Source organism: Telopea speciosissima, chromosome 1 (assembly GCF_018873765.1).
Source record: "Telopea speciosissima isolate NSW1024214 ecotype Mountain lineage chromosome 1, Tspe_v1, whole genome shotgun sequence".
Taxonomy (NCBI): Eukaryota; Viridiplantae; Streptophyta; class Magnoliopsida; order Proteales; family Proteaceae; genus Telopea; species Telopea speciosissima.
The window spans coordinates 7,847,635-7,862,406 of NC_057916.1; the positions used below are offsets into that span (position 1 = coordinate 7,847,635).

The 14,772-nt window shown below is 41.8% G+C and overlaps 2 pseudogenes; both read right to left on the reverse strand.

The window, feature by feature from the left end:
* Positions 1-647: 647 nt before the first annotated feature.
* On the reverse strand, positions 648-3,173 carry LOC122648749 (annotated as a pseudogene).
* Positions 3,174-6,171: 2,998 nt separating this feature from the next.
* On the reverse strand, positions 6,172-14,214 carry LOC122648754 (annotated as a pseudogene).
* Positions 14,215-14,772: the final 558 nt, after the last annotated feature.

The window sequence follows — 14,772 nt, forward strand, 5'->3', positions numbered from 1 at the left end:
TTAAGTGATAAATCTCAGATTGGTTCTTCCTTTTTAAAACTCCAGTCAACCCCTATGAACTGTGTCACCTGGACAAAGTTCTCCACACTCTAGATAATCCATCTTAACCCTGATGATTCTTTCTGTTCTTCTCAAATACCCAATCTAAAGGACCCTGGAAAAATGTCCAAAATATTTGTTGTGTCATCAAATAGTTTAATTTTGTTCGACCACTATGTTCCCTTTTCAATATTGCTTCTCCTCAAATTATGAAAAACTTGGTTTTGGTGTCTTTCTTGAACATATATTGATGAGGAACCAACAACAACGAATTACCAGAGCTGACTTCAACGAACAGAATTACAGGTAGAGTCCAAATTTTCTGAGTACACATCTACTCAACACGCCATTGGGCACACCATGGAAGATGAGTTGCCCATTGACGTATCAGTGGCAACTTTGGAATTCAAATGAATCTCTATTAATTTTGGGCAGCAAGCTCCATGCTTGTTTTCATGACTACAGCTTCAGCACAAGTGATATCTTTACTTCACAGGCCACAGTTACTGCAAGAAGCCGGTTCCCCAACAGTCTCCTAACTTGGTTTTGAGCAGAAACAAAAGAAAACATTTTAATCTTCGACATAGAATAACAGAAATGCTTTATTTTCTGAACTGAATGGGTGAACAGCTTAAGAATTCCTTCCCAATTTTAGTAAATTCATGTCAAAGAATTTGTAGATGACGTAGTGCTCCTGGCCTGAGACGAAGTTCCGGATGACGAAGGCTCAGGGAAGAAAACTATGCTCTCATGGTCGTTTTCCACAAGATTTTGAAGATTGCTAGGAATGGGAGGAGTGCAAACCTCCACTATCCCCTCAAGTATCTGAACTACCAGACCCATTGATGGTCTATGAACTTCGTTATCTTGGATGCACCAAGAAGCAACTTTACAAGCCGTCTTGAGTTCTGCAAGATCAACATTACCTTCTAGTCTATAGTCCAAAAGGTTGAGGATTTCTCCATCTTCATTGATTTTGCTTGCTGCCCAGATGGGAAAGAACCCAAACTTCTCGCTATCAGATTAGTTGGAGTTTCTCCTCCCTGATATAAGCTCGAAGAACATCATACCATAGCTGTAAACATCAGCCTTTGCAGTGATGGCCACACCAGAAATCCACTCTGGTGCGAGGTATCCTATTGTCCCTCTCATGGTAGTTAGAGCCCGACTGAAATCCCGATCAAGAAGCTTTGCCAGGCCAAAGTCAGCCACCTTGGGACAGAATTCAGCATCTAATAGAATGTTCTCCGGTTTGATATCACAGTGAATAATGCATTCTCTGCACTTCTCATGCAGATAAGCTAATCCCCTAGCTATCCCAAGTGCAATTTGGTATCTTGTTTTCCAGTCTAGAAGAACCTTATCACCTGAGTCATTTTTTTTATGAAACAGATGGGAATCTAAAGAGCCATTAGGCATAAAATCGTAGACCAGCAACCTTTTAGTACCTTGGCAGCAAAAACCACAGAGGTGAACAAGATTAACATGTTGAATCATCCCAATCGTGCTTACTTCAGCTCGGAACTGCTTCTCTCCTTGACTGAGGCCTTCAAGCTTCTTCACCGCTACAACAGTCGACTCAGACAATGTCCCTTTAAAAACAGAACTAAATCCTCCTCTCCCAAGCTTTTGGGAGAAGCTCTTGGTTGCAATTCGTAAATCTCTGTACGAAAATGGAACCAAATAACCCTCAGCTGCCTTCGAGGGTCCAACTAAATTCCTCCTCTGCCTGGTCCATGCTAGCACCACAAGAAGACCCAAGAGGGCTACAACCCCTGAAACAGCACCCGCAATAGCACGAGTAACTGATCCCTTTTTGTTACCTTTAGAAGTCAAATTAGTTACGTTAGAGACTTCAAGTTTGAGATATAGGTCTCTTCCACCGGTGTCGCCATCTGAGAGTTGCTCCATAGTGAAGAGTTCTTCCCACTCATAGCAGTTACCATCATATGCATTAACACTGCAAAAACAGCTGTTCAAGCAAGCCACTTCACAGGCCTGGGCGCTCCCAGATGCCCAAGAAAGGGGATCTTTGGGCAATCTCATATTAGACATCTTTAAGAACCCTACTTTCTCTCCATTTACCGAAACATTACCCTCACACTGCAGTGGGGTATTATTCCTCACACACCCAGCAGACCAATCACTAACATTCGAGTAGTATGCTGCTTGACGTGGAATGTAACCTTGCAAACACTCACAGATAATCGAATTTTGCTGATTGCAGATACTGAAATCCCCACAAAGATTAAAAACCTTGCATGTTTGTCTCGGTACAGCCCAAAATAAATTCCAACCGAAACCTTCCTCCCAAACAAATTGATTGATCTGCCCCGTCTCATCTAAGTCAAATCTAGAGATAACAGGTGCCTCATAATTATAAGTAAAATAATTCTCCTTCTGGTTCGAAACATATGTGAAGTTTAAAAAATAGTAGGAATTGCGGAAAAAACCGTCCAAAGAAGAAGCATTCGTCCAGTACTTAACAGACCCATTCCACAATAAAAATAACTGAATAGTTCCATCAGGGTCTAGTTCGAAAGAGAAGAACCCAGGAGAAGGATCCATTGAATTTTTCCATGAAGTGAGTCCCTGTGATGAATTTGTGAGTTTGTTGAGCCCAATCTTTCCACCCGGCAACCAAGTGTCGGTTGGATGATCAAAGCTCTCCCAGATTAAATCAGAGTAATTTGAAACATTTCTCAAAACAAGATTTCCAGAGTCAAGAAGTGCTACCTCAGTAGAATTAATCAAGGATGTGAGGTCAAATTTGTCAACCAGATAACGGTGTTCAATGAGTTGAGGATGACTAGATTCCCATTCTCTAACAGCTTCAGTTGTGAGGAATGCTTATAGGGGAGGGGTTCATCTCTGTTTGCCACCCAAACCACCGTCCTCTCCGATGATATCTTTCTGTACCAGATACCGATGTAGTAGTTCTCAGACTTATTATCTAGTGTGAAAAAACCCAATTCGAAGTTCCCATCTCCTTTAGACACTATGGTCTGAACTCCAGAAATAGATTCGCCAATAGAGAGGGTGCCACCTCCTACGGAGAGGTGGATGTTGAGATAGAAACAGAGAAACAGAACAGAGAGGCCAAAACCTGCTCTGATTCTCGCACCCTTCATCATTGCATACTTTAAAAGCACTGAGACTCTGAGAGAGAGATGAGCTATATTTTTAGCAGACGAAGAAAGAGATAGGAGCATCACCTCTACTGTGAACTTGCCTAATTTATCAAGTCAACAGAGAGCACAAGAAAGAAAGAAGCTTTGAACAAGAATGAAGACCACAGCTTTTACACTCCTTTACCAGATTGAGGAGCTTAAGCCCCACTTTAGAGTTTAGAATCTACGCTTTTTTTTATTTTTTTTGGGGATAAAAGTTGCATTCTACTCTACTGACAACTTCTTGGTGTTTTCCTGTATATATTTTGATTTTTTTTTTTTTTGTTTGTTTTGGTTTTTGGGAGGGGGTTCATTTACATGATGTTACATGTCACCTGTCGAAGTGCAGTGTTAAGTTCAGCCTCTCCCTGTGCCTAATGTTTTAAAATTTGGAATCGGTCAGAGAGGATTTCGATCCGAATCGAATCAGAATCGGCCTGAATCAAATTAGTTGATCCGATTTCAATTCAAGAAACAACAATTAGGAACGGTGAAAATCAGGATCAGAATCGAATCCGTGAGAGGACGATTCACCGATCTGATTCCGGATTCTTATAACGATGCCTTTACCAGACCACTTGAAGCATTGTGAATATCTCTGGGGCCTTCCTAACTAAGAAGCATAAATTTATGGTCAACTCACCAATCTTGGTCCATGAATCCAAAGAAATACAAGTTCCTTAAACATCAGACCATAAACCTGAATAACATTTTGGTGTACCTACGCCCCTTGGGAAATTGAGAAGGTTATTCCCCACATTTCCACTTTTTCTATTATTAAACCAATAAACCTCTTCCCCATTGAGGTTATCAAAGTGTAAGTGATCAATCTCAGGATGGTTTTTTTTTTTTTTCTTTCTAAAACTCCAGTCAACCCCTATGAACTGTCTCACCTGGACAAAGTTAACCTCTCATTATATTTTATCATTAAAGCCAGGGGCCCAGGAAGCTTAGATGTCATGCTACACAGACTTGACAATCCATCATAACCCTAATGATTCTTTCTGTTCTTCCCAGATATCCCATCTAAAGGACCCTGGGAAAAATGTCCATAATATTTGGTGTGTCAAATAGTGTAACTTTGTTCCACCACTCTGTCCCCTTATCAATATTGTTTCTCCTGAAATTATGATAACTTAGTTTTTATATGTTTGTTGAACATACACTGATCAGGGACCAACAGTTAACAACAATGCATTATCAGAGCTGACTCCAAAGAACAGAGTTTCAGGTGGAGTCCAAATTTTCTGAGTGCATATCTGTTCGACATACCATTGGGCGCATCATGGAAGGTGAGTTGCCAAATGATGCAATCTGCGGTAACTTTGGAATCCGAGGCAATACGATGAATCTACGTCAATGTTGGGCAGCAGGCTCCATGCTTGTCTTCATGGCTACAGCTTCAGCACAAATGATATCTTATCATTACAGGCCCCAGCTACTGCAAGAACCCAGTTCCCCAAATGGTCTCTAGCAATGCAATCATAAAGAGTAAAGGAGTTTATAATATATCCACCTGTATTAGAGCATATTATCTGGAGGGAGAGATGGCCAGCAATGCCAGGAACTGGTTCTTGCAATGAATGCGCTTCTTAGGTCCAAGAGGAGAAAATTTTTCAGTACTGTTGGTCATCGTCAACAGCTGCAACTTTGAGAGAAAATCCAAACTCCTGAAACTCCACACAATAGCCGCCAGTGATTTGGATTCATTTCGAAAATCCTCTTGGTCCTCTCCATCCAGATTTAGTAGACCATTAATGGATAAGAGTACTTTTCTGTCTGTATTTTGGAGATCAGGGACTTGTAAACTCATCTGCAGCCCAGGATAGGGGACAGTTCAGATGTTGATAGCACCACTGCCATTTTAAACCATTTCCCAACACAATCTCATATGTGGCTATTTGAACCACGATTGACTAACCTCAACAAAATCAACAAAAATGGATATTACACATTCAATATTTCAATTATGATATATAATGCTCAATAGTATCCCATCAACGACACAAATCATGTCAATTTTCAGATGTTACATGATCTACACAAGCCAGCAAGACAATTTGCCCAGTGTCAGCTGCGGCTAAACTACGTGGGTTTAATGAAAATAATCACAACAATTACTTTTTGGTTCACAACTTCCCTGAGTTTCCTCCCCAGTGCAAATGCCAAAGGAGGAGGAACTCTATTCCCGATCTGTCCATGCATATGTCGAATGTTACCTTGCAAATTGATAGGCTATCAGGGACCTACATGCACACACAAATGTACACCCACACAATCAATCTTTTTTTTTTTTTGGTTAAAGAATCCAGCTCTTTTAATGAACCGAAGCATCCCAGTATTCCAAATAAGTATAAAATAAGAACTTATGGTGGAAATGATAAGAGCTAATTCACTTGAAGAACTTACTTGAGAGTGGGCACATTCGCAAACTGTGACTATTCGGTCCTGCTCAAGGTAAAAATACACCCCTACCTTACCCATAGGTTGAGGGTCCGTGATGGAAGTCGGGAAGTTTCCTTCCCAATCTAACTTTCCAAACAGTCCCTTCTATTGATTATGTCTCTTGGCTGTGTTAGGTAGGCATCAAGGTATTAAATCTTCCAACCGTCCATGATAAAGTCTAACCTGCATATCGTTCATAAAATAAAATAAACAATAAGTAAATTGATAAAAAGGAATTTTCTTAGTAAAATCATCAAGAAAAAAATTAAACAAAGAGATTCAGCAACTGCAGTAGAAAAGTTTGATACCTTCTCATCAGGAAGGTCTCGCCAATTGGCAGCCGGATGCTGAGGAATTCTCTGACATCCAAAGAGATTCAACTCATTCATTTCTTCTGATATGTGGTCATACAAGACCAGCATATCCCCTCGAACTTTCCATTGGAAACATGATACAGGTTCACTTTGATACTGTATAAATAAATATAATAGTGTGAAAAAGTAAAAAAGAAGAAATCTCAATAAGTAATATTTATTGGCTTCAAAAAGATCCCATAAGGACCTTCAAGAATACCAAACCTCACCTAAACATAAATAACATTTTTCAGAAAGATAGGCACTGAATTCAGTAGGAGCCCCTTTTAGGCTTATCAGCAAAATGTAGCACTTACCTGATAACCCGTTTCAAGAAGCGATGTTACGGTTAATCAAAAAGTCCCCTTTATTGAATGACACAAAGTTCCTCACATTCTCCAGGAGGAAGAATCTTGGCCTGAAGTAGTCAGCAAAGGACAAGAATTCAGCAAAGGACAATGCATGTATCATCTCAGACTGGACTGTGCTCCAAGTGCTCTGATTGAATCTGTTCATTCCAGAAAACCCCTGCAAAGATACTAGGCTTTGATTAAAATGTAACATTCTATTAAATATTCATAACTGGTGCTCAGACTACAAATTGAAGTCGGGAAGGCTATACATACCTGTTAGATATATAGGCCAGAATACCGTAGGGGTATTCTGGTCCTTTCCTCCTCTTGTTTTATTCCTTTATGTTTATTCTTTCTTTTCCTTTGTTTATACTATGTATGCTGTGTAGGGGCATATTTGTCCATGTAACTCTTATTTATTAGTATAAATAAAGGGCTTAGGTGAATCGTATCGACTCACCAAAGCATTAATCAATTCTGTTTTATATCATGGTATCAGAGCCACGATATCTCTGATCCTTTTTTTTTTTTCAAAAAACCCCACCCACCCTAAGTGTTATTCTTCTTCCCCTTCTCTCTCGACCTTTTTTCTTCCCTTTCTCCTTGCTTCTTCTCCTTCTCTAAGGGCAGCAATGCAGAGGTGATCAGATGATATAATTGCTGCCCTCTTCCCACCTCTGTTTTTCTTTTTCATAACCTATTATTAATGTTCGATGGCTGCTGCTTGTTCTTTCCTGTGGAAATTGGAGTTTCCAATTTTTTTTGAAGATCAGGCCCTGTGACTTCTTGGGACTGTTTCTCCCTATATTGGATACATTCTGCGACAATGGACTGCTGCTATAACACTTCATACAGGTGTTGAAGACCCCTTCTTCCATTCGATATCTTATTTTTCAGGGTTTTTCTCCAACAACACCCTGTGCCTTATCGATATTGGGACTAGGGCTGCTTGCGGCTGCTGTTTCACTGTGGATTTTTTTTATCTGAGTCATGCCCTGCAGGCTCTTGGACAGATTCAGCAAGGCTTCTCCACCAGCAGGTTTTTTTTGGGTTTCCCTCCCCCCATCGATTTCTCTTTTTTGGGTTTTTTTCCAAACCCATACGTAGTCGATCTTGGGGGGGGGGGTCTCCTCTATTGCTGCTGCCTTTTTGGGGGTGTGTTTTCTCGTCACAGAGGGGCACTCGGCTCTGCTCTCAGCCCCTGATTTAGTTTTTTTTTTGGGCTTCTCCACATCACAAACCTTCTCAGCACTATGGGTGACTCCATTGATACTACAACTGCCACCTCTGATCTGGGTAACTATGATAAATCGGATTATCGTGATCTTCATCCTAACCCTATCAAGTTAGATGGCAGCAACTACCTACTGTGGTCTCGTTCTGTATCTTTTGCTATTGCTGGAAGGGGCCTCACTGGCCACATTGATGGCTCTATACCTATGCCGACTGCTCCAGGTGCTGCCAAGACTAGATGGCTTGCCAACAATGGTATTCTTATGTCCTATTTGGTAGGCTCTATGACTTCAGACCTTGTACAGGGATTTCTCCTCCTAGATACGGCTTCTCAGATTTGGTCTGCCTGTAGGGAGACATATGGACAGCTTGGCAATGATGGTCAGGTTTATGAACTTCGCAAAAAGGTCCTTCATACTACTCAAGGGGAGTTGACTGTCTCTAAGTATTATGCCACTCTCCGCAGCCTTTGGCAGCAATTGGACCATTTTTCGGATTATCACCTTGATACCCCTGCCAACGTGGCTACATATAAAAAACATGTTGACAAGATCAGGGTTTATGACTTTCTGGCCGGGTTGAATGTTGAATATGACCAGATTCGTGTTTAGGTGTTGGGCCATTCTCCTTTTCCCACACTTGAACAGTCTTATGCCCTGGTCTCTTCAAAAGAAAACCGTCGGACTGCTATGTTACATCCTCCTGTTTCTGACAGATCGGCTCTCCAGACTGCTGCCCAGGCTATTGCTGCCCTTGTTGGTACTTTATCTGTTGGTGGTTCTACTCCAGGCCCTGTTACTTGTGACCATTGTCACAAGCCTTATCACACCAAGGACAAGTGTTGGAAGCTTCATGGGAAACCGGCTGACTTTGAAGCCAAGCGGGCTGCCAAGAAGAAACCGAAAGGCAAGGCAAATCAATCTGAAACTGTTCCCACAGCCCCGGCTACAGACATTGGTCTATCCCAGGACGATCTACAGGCCTTCCTACGTGTGCTAACGTCTTCCTCTACTGCTGCCTCTACTACTTCCAATTCTTCTGCTCCATCAGGTTCACATTTTGCCCGATCAGGTATCACATTTGGTGGCCATTGTGCTTCTGTGGCATCCCATCCCTGGATCATTGATTCCGAGGCTACAGATCACATGACTGGTTCATCTGGCTTATTTCATCGCTATTCTCCCACTTCTGGAAAAGACAAGGTCAAAGTGGCTGATGGTTCCTTTTCTTCCATATCTGGCAAGGGAATCATCAACTGCACTTCCACCCTTCCTTTGTCTTTTGTTTTACATATACCTAATTTTATTATTAACCTACTTTCCATTAGTAGTATTACTCGTGATCTTAACTGCAAGGTAACCTTTTTTCCTTCCCATTGTGTTTTTCAGGATCTGGCCTCTGGGAAGACGATTGGATTGGGTAAAGTACACGGTGGTCTATATCTGCTTGATGATGGCTGTCTCTCTCCACCAGTTCTTTCTCCACTACATCAGAACTCCTTGGTCTCTTCTGAACTTTATCAATGCCACTCTAGATTAGGTCACCCTCCCTTAGGAATTTTAACCCATTTATTTCCTTCTTTGGTCACCAAATGTAATAAGGACAACTTTTTTTGTGAGGCTTGTGTTCTAGCCAAACAGACACGTGCAACTTATTCTTTATCAAATAAAAGGAGTTCTTGTTTTTATTTGGTGCATTCCAATGTTTGGGGCCCTAGTCGTAAGACATCTATTTTTGGCCAGCGTTGGTTTGTCTCATTTATTGATTGTCATTCTAGAAATACTTGGATTTATCTTCTTCAAACTAAAAATCAGGTTTTTTCTTGTTTTCGACATTTTCATAAAATGATCCAGACCCAATTTCAGGCCACTCTTAAGGTTTTACGGAGTGATAATGGCTCTGAATATAAGGAATCCCAATTTCAACAATACCTTGCTGATCATGGGATTTTACATCAGACTAGTTGTGTTGATACCCCAGCCCAAAATGGTGTGGCTGAAAGGAAGAACCGCCACTTATTGGAAGTGACACGGGCAATAATGTTTACCCGACATGTTCCATCCCAATATTGGGGTGATGCTGTTCTCACTGCCGCTTACCTTATTAATAGGTTACCTTCACGGGTTCTGGATTCCCATAGCCCATCTGACATTTTACTTGGGGATTCCTCCTTTATGGTCCCTCCCAAGGTCTTTGGCCGTGTCTGTTATGCTCGGGATACTAAGTCCCCTGGCAAGCTTGAACCCCGTGGGTTAAGCTGTATTTTTTTGGGTTATTCTCCAACCCAGAAGGGTTATAAGTGTTACCACCCTCCTACCCGTCGTACTATGGTCAGTATGGATGTGGTGTTTCATGAAACACTATCCTATTATTCTTCCCCACCTCTTCAGGGGGAGAGTTCGAGTGAAGCTGTGGTTTATACCCTTGGGTTTCCCCTCCCTTCATCACCTATAACTACTGACCAATCCTCCCCGGCTGCTGTCCAGCCCCCCGAGGCTGCTATCCAGTCCCCCGAGGCTGTTGTCCAGCCTCCCGTGGCTGCTGTCCAGCCTCCCGTGACTGCTGTGCAGCCTACCGTAGCTGCTGCCCAGCCTCCCGAGGCTACTATCCCTTCACCTAAGGGGAATCCAATACAGGGGGAGATCATGGAAACAGGTGGTATATTCCTATTCAGGGGGAGCTGACTCCAGTACAGAGGACCATTAGTAACTTTCAGAGGACCATTGACAATTCCTCCATTCTCACTTATAACCGGAGATGTTCTAACAGAGGACAGAATCAGTCCACTGCAGCACCGATACCCATCCAGTTGCCGCCTCAGGATCCAGATCCTCCTCCTGGTGAGCCTTCCTCTTCTGATTTACCCATTGCACATCGCAAAGGTACTAGGACCTGCACTTTACATCCCATTTCCCGTTTTGTTTCTTATAGTTCTCTTTCTCCTTCTTTTCGTACCTTTGTTTCCTCCTTTTCTTCTGTTTCCATTCCTAAAAATTGGCAGGAAGCATCTACAGATGGAAAGTGGAAGGTAGCAATGTTGGAAGAAATGAGAGCATTGAACAAAAACAACACGTGGGATCTTGTAGCTCTTCCTCCAGGGAAAAAACCAGTGGGTTGTAAATGGGTGTTTGTGGTCAAGCAAAAGGCAGATGGTACAGTGGATCGGTACAAGGCACGTCTAGTTGCTAAAGGCTTCACTCAAACATATGGCATTGATTACCAGGAGACTTTCGCACCGGTAGCAAAACTCAATACTGTAAGGGTATAGCTATCCTGTGCAGTGAACCTTGGATGGGATCTTCAGCAATTGGATGTGAAGAATGCCTTCCTCCATGGTGAACTAAAAGAAGAAGTATATATGGACATTCCTCCAGGTTTTTCAAGTCCTGCTACCAAGGGTAAGGTGTGTCAACTGAAGCGTGCACTCTATGGCTTAAAGCAGTTACCTAGAGCTTGGCTCGGTAGATTTCATAAGGCTTTGCTTTCAGTAGGCTACCAGCAAAGCAATGTTGATCATACCTTGTTCATCAAACGTGTGGGTGATAGGGTTACTCTCCTCATATTCTATGTTGATGATATTGTAGTGACCGGCAATGATGGTGATGAGATCAACAGGTTGAAGCTGTTCCTTGGCCGTGAGTTTGAAATTAAGGATCTGGGGACTCTGAAATAGTTTCTAGGGATAGAGGTTGCTCGCTCTTCAAAGGGCATATTTCTGTCTCAAAGAAAGTATGTCCTGGATCTATTGTCTGAAACGGGACTGCTAGGGTATCATCCTTCTGACACTCCCATAGAAGCTACGACAAGACTCAAGGAGAAAGAAGGCACACCAATTGACAAAAGTTGTTATCAGCGGTTGGTGGGCAAACTTATCTACCTGTCACATACTCGACTAGACATTGCTATTGCAGTTAGTATGGTCAGCCAGTTTATGCATGGCCCTTATTCTTCTCATATGGAGGTAGTCCTTCGCATCTTATGATACTTGAAGTCTGCTCCGGGACAAGGGATACTTTTATCTCCCAATGGTCATCTGAAGGTTGAGGCATACACTGATGCAGATTGGGCTGGTTCAAGTGATAGGAAGTCCATCTCTGGATATTGCTCTTTTGTAGGTGGGAACCTTGTCACCTGGCGTAGTAAAAAACAGAATGTGGTGGCAAGGTCCAGTGCTGAGGCTGAATTCCGTGCGATGGCTCATGGCATCTGTGAATTGTTGTGGCTTAAGGGGCTGTTGCAAGATATTGGGGTTGCTGTCCAACTTCCAATGATGTTATATTGTGACAATAAGGCTGCTATAAGCATCGCCCATAATCCTGTCCAACATGACCGTACTAAACATGTGGAGGTGGACAGACATTCATCAAGGAGAAACTTGAAGCTGGACTAATCTATGTTCCCTAAGTCTACTGATCAGTTGGCTGATGTGTTCACGATGGGGCTGAGTGGCAAAGTGTTTCAACCTTTTCTAGTCAAGTTGGGCATGTGTGACATTTTTGCACCAACTTGAGGGGGAGTGTTAGATATATAGGCCAGAATACCCCTACCGTAGGGGTATTCTGGTCCTTTCCTCCTCTTGTTTAATTCCTTTATGTTTATTCTTTCTTTTCCTTTGTTTATACTATGTATGCTGTGTAGGGGCATATTTGTCCATGTAACTCTTATTTATTAGTATAAATAAAGGGCTTAGGTGAATCGTATCTGTTAGATATATAGGCCAGAATACCGTAGGGGCATTCTGGTCCTTTCCTCCTCTTGTTTTATTCCTTTATGTTTATTCTTTCTTTTCCTTTGTTTATACTATGTATGCTGTGTAGGGGCATATCTGTCCATGTAACTCTTATTTATTAGTATAAATAAAGGGCTTAGGTGAATCGTATTGACTCACCAAAGCATTAATCAATTCTGTTTTATATCCCATGGAGGACCTCCATTAATGAAATCTACTTGACCAGGCAGAGACAAATTATTGAACTCCACCTCACTCAACAATTTAGTGAACTCAACAGCCTCAGAACTTGAGATGCAGTCATCCTACATTTTTCCATTATGGCCCTGCATGACAACCCAATTTCATGGCTGAATCAACAGATGAAAACTGAAACATGATCCACTGGAGACCGATGCCCATAAATTAGAGATATAAATATACATAATGATGCAAATAATGGTTTATAAGGATGTAAACAAGCAACTCATGAAGGAAAAGACTAGAATTTGAACCAAGCACACACCTTAGAATCACACTGCAATTACTAACAAATGTCACAGCTTCTGGATGGTTACAACTTCCGATGGAATGCCTCTCCAGCCGATACTTCATATTCAATTGGCCACTTGGTTATTGAGGCCGCTGCAAGTATTAGAAAGAGAATGATCAATCATTATGCATCTAACAGCAAACTCAAGCCAATAAGTTTCAAGTAGAAAAAAGATATTTGAAATAGGAGGTTACCAGATTGTTGTAGCTCCTCAATTTGCTGGTAACATTCAACATATGTATGGACAGATTGGGAATGAGGTTCCTCCTCCTCTGGCATTTGCACTGGGGAGGAAACTCAGGGAAGTTGTGAACCAAAAAGGAATTGTGGTGATTATGTTCATTATACCCACTTAGTTTAGCCGCAGCTGGCACTGGGCAAATTGTCCTGCTGGCTTGTGTAGATCATGTAACATCTGAAAATTGACATGATTTGTGTCGTTGATGTGATACTATTGAGTGTTATATGTCAACTGTCACATCAACTTCGTCACAGGGTTTCATTGGAAGGAGCTCCAAAGAAATAAGCCTGGAGTCCGAGTTGTAAAGTGACCAATTGTGTAAGCATGCTTCTGGGAAGGTCATCAGTATCATACACAAAGACATCTTTATAAAAGAGAATATATTCATCCATCTCATGGGCAGAGTCTTGTAATAGGTAGGTAGCAGATAGTCATCTGCTATTTCATTTTCATTGATCTTGACATAGAATGTATTTGAAGCAGTGGCTGGACATTGCTCTTTCTTTGATTTCATTGCTTTCCAATACTCCTCTTGCAACAACCTGGCTAACTTTTCATACTCATCTTCATCACCCACACCGTGGAAGAAACAGACTCATCCAATTTCTCCGCTCCATCTCTGATTTTTAAACTCCCACTTGATGGGGTATTTGAAGGCATGAAATCCCCTTTTTTCCTACTTTCATCCCTTAGGGCCACAAGCACAGGTAAGTCAGAAAATATTTATCACCTTTTTCGCGATGGCTCATCCAGACCAATCAATTGATTATGGATGAATTCACCCCGTGAGACGACATAGTCCTTGATAGACATTCCACTAGGGAAGGTCTTACTTCCATTCATTGAACGGACAACACCAGCAAGGAATTCATCAAGACTCACGTCAGGGTTACCTCCACAAGGCTTTGACAGTTTTTGAAAAACCTCAACGCCTGAGTGAGCCTTATAAAAGAAATGGTCATAGAACTTCTTATAATTGCTGGTTGGTTTCACACATTCAAAGTCAGCAACATCAGTTGAGAGCCTATGTGTTCCATTATTATCGACATGGGGACGCAAAAAGGAAAGCCTACGTGTTCCATTATTACCAACGAAATGGTACTGGATACCCTTCTCCATACCCAGAGATTGAGCAGGACTCTATCTGCCAAAAACATTCACATCTTACACCTTTGTCCTTATTTTTCTCTGACCTTCCCTCCCATGGAAAAAAACTACCAGAAATAAACATGTCATCAACTTCAGACATCTAAAAGGGATGTGGATTTCCATCTGCATCATGTGGAATGAAATCTATGAGTCTTCTATTGGGCCGAGGATCATCAAGACCAGATATCATGTGTACAGCCACAGTCTTGTGTTCCACCAAGGGATCCCTTTTAGTTTCAATGACCGAAGATCTCTCAGAAAAAGAGCAGTCCGAACTAGCAGCAGCTCGTTTTGGCATTTTGCGAGAACCAGCAGACTTACTGCTTTGAGGCACATTTTGCTCCTTTTTTTTTTTTGGGGGGGGGGGGGGGGGGATCATTTTCAGCAGCTTTATCACCATCCATTTTATGAACATCAGAAGAGGTTGCCTTTGATCTGCCTCTGGTCCTGTACTTCAGTCCTAAAACAAAAAACAAGTGTGACAAACCAGTGAAAAGAATTAAAGACTCTTTTATCTATCAAAAAAAT